The following is a 2,937-nucleotide window of genomic DNA, read 5'->3' as shown; positions in this document are numbered from 1 at the left end:
AAGAGTTCATTAATCTGCAATATTATTGGGAATTCGTCTAATTTGCCAATAGTTTTTTTTCTTATTATCTAAGTTTCTAACTCCTATTGGCATCAAGAATAAATTTTAGCCTCAAATCTGAAGTATTACTCTAGCGACCATAGTCATGGTTTTCTGATGTAATGCAAGGGGAAAATTACAAGAAATCTAATATATATCTTGGAATATGTCCAGTTTGCCAATGCATGACTATCCTTCAACTTTACAAATTTGTTTTTTCTCAGCAGAAATCAACATCTGCTAGTCAAATAGGCAAACGGCTCCCATCTTTAACGTTCTCATACCTTTGAAGTTAGGCAGCAATAACTGTTTTTTCCTTTTCCAAATCCAAAATTAAATTTGGAAAAAGCTGGTAATCAGAATTCTTCTTCAACACATTTAAAACTGAGAACTACTTATTCTTACTGTCATAAAAACTCCTATGAATTTTGATAAGTTAATAAATACAGAGATATAGTTCTGCATATGTGTGTGTGTGTGTATACATATATATGCATATATGTGTATTATATGTATCTTTTTTTTAAGATGAATATGCCTGGTATAGCAAATGCTGGTTAAAACAACTTCACCCCAAAATCTAAAAATAGCGAGAAGTAGAGCAGGTGGTTAAGGGAAATTTGGGGTACAGTAGTCCCCTCTTATCCACGTGGGATATGTTCTAAGACCCTCAGATGCTTGAAACTGGATAGTACCAAACCCTATATATGCTTTGTTTTTTCCCGTACACACATACCTATGATAAAGTTTAACTTATAAATTAGGCAAAGTAAAAGATTAGCAACAATAGCTGATAATAAAATAGAACAATTATAGCAATATACGATAATAAAAATTGTCTGAATGTGGTCTCGGTCTCTCTGTCTCTCTGTGTGTCTCTCTGTGTGTCTCTCTCTATCTCTAATAATTGATCTGATAACCAAACTGGCTACTACATGACTAACAGGCAGGTAGCGTATGCAGCGTGGATGCGCTGAACAAAGGGATGATTGATGTGCTGGGCAGGATGGAGCAAGATGGCATGAGATTCTATAACACTACTCAAAACAGCATGCAATTTAAAACTTATGAATTGTTTATTTCTGGAATTTTCCATTTAATATTTTTGGAGCAGCTTACCCGCGGGTAAAACCACGGAAAGCAAAAACCACAGATAAGGGGGAACTACTGTACTGAAAGTTACATAGGAAATAGAGGCTAATTTGTCTTGTTAATGAGTCTCTGAAGCAACACTGGCTGAATGAAAAGATGGGGCTCCCACAGACTTTCCTAGGTTGTCAAACCAAGATTAATGGCACAGCAATCAGGAGTTATCATCAGCTTAGCGGGATATGACAGCACATTTTCTTTTTTGTGAGTAGAGCAACTTTGCTGTCTCTAGAGACTTTCAAAAACGGCTGGATCTCCACATTTGGTAAAATTAGCGCTAATAGTCTTCTGTTCTCTCAACTATAAGAACCCATGTTCACTGTAGCGCATCTAGTTAGTTCTACCACCCAGATTTTACTTGTAAGTATCCTCTTATTTCCATCTCTGCTTCCCGGAGTCCTTCAATGATTTCTTATTGCGAATAGGGTAAAATCAAAGCCAAAAGTTTCGAAGCCCTGTGTTACAAAGATAGCTTCTGCCCACCTCTATAAATTGAGCTAATTTATTCGCCCTCTTATTCACAATTTCCTGGTTATAATCGTTCATCTGCCAGTTCCTAGAACTTGCTAAACTCCTTCCCACCTCTAGGCCTTTGCACTCAACAATTCCATCCATCTGGAGCTCACTTTCCCTCACTCCTCACGTGGCAAGATCTCTCACTCTCTCTCCTTTTAGATCCCCACTTAAATGCCACCTCCTCAGAGAGACTTCCACTTGTCACCTTATCTAAGTAAGTTTCTCTTGCTTTTCTTTAGTGGCCTTTTTACTTTCTAACACTTATCACAATCCCTCGTTACTTTATTAAGTGTGAATATGCCTTTCTCGTTAACTTTCCCCTCTAGAGTGTGAGTGAGCTCACTGAGGACAGGAATGTGTTCTGCCATGCCCACCTTGGTGTTCTTTATCGTCGATATAGTGTCTGGCATACAATAAGCACTCAGTATTAAAAAAAAAAATGAGTTAGTGAACAAAGGAATGATAAACTTGCAACTGAAAACCTTTTGAGGAACTCTTCTCACAGTACAGTAGACATTGTCTGCCCAGACTTATAGCTTAGTGGTTTTAACAGACACGCTTATAACAAAGCAGAGTGCAGTTCTCGTAGTATAAACGAAGAGCTAAGAAACATGGAGGTGATAAATCTTCCTGTTCCTACTGTTGTGTTTCAAACTGCGACAGTTCAGTGGAGTCATAGCTCTTCTGCCTCATGAAGCTCTGCCAGCTGCCTAAGGACTCGGTCAGAGAAGAGGCAGAGGAGGGGTGGCCATTTTCCTAGGGCCGGTGATGCGTTAGCAGAACAGAAGGGCGGTAGGAAACTGTGAGGCAAAGTAGAAGAAAGCGAATCTCTCCAAGATCTGTGTTTAAAAAGAAATAATGCTGTTCCACCCATTTCTGCAGAGGTAGCTCTTGGGCATATTTTACTTATAGTCTGCTACTTAGAGTTCACTTTCATCTGGCTCTTTCATGTCCACATTGAATATGAAGTGGTAAGATAAGCCGACTAGAAATGTACATGTATTCAGGTTCCATGAGAAAGCCATGAAAAGAATATACCAAAGCAGTTACTGACTGGTAAGCTAAAGAATTTTTGCAAAGGTGCGTGGGTGTCGTTTGCTAAGAATCGATAGCAACAAGCAGACTGTGAGGCTGTTATCACCAACGTTTAACTGCAGGCAGAATTTTTAAGATGAAAGGTGAAAAAGATGAGGATTGTCAGGCTATTTTCAATATTTGAGTCATAGTCACACT

The 2,937-nt window shown here is 38.6% G+C and overlaps 1 protein-coding gene across 6 annotated transcripts in view; it reads left to right on the top strand.

Annotated features, from left to right (window-relative positions):
• TANC2 (tetratricopeptide repeat, ankyrin repeat and coiled-coil containing 2) overlaps positions 1-2,937 on the top strand; it is a 293,951-nt gene that overhangs the window by 244,104 nt on the left and 46,910 nt on the right. The gene's annotated exons all lie outside the window — the stretch shown is intronic.

Source organism: Pteropus alecto, unplaced genomic scaffold (assembly GCF_000325575.1).
Source record: "Pteropus alecto unplaced genomic scaffold, ASM32557v1 scaffold134, whole genome shotgun sequence".
NCBI lineage: Eukaryota > Metazoa > Chordata > Mammalia > Chiroptera > Pteropodidae > Pteropus > Pteropus alecto.
This window is presented reverse-complemented; position numbering and strand designations above follow the sequence as displayed.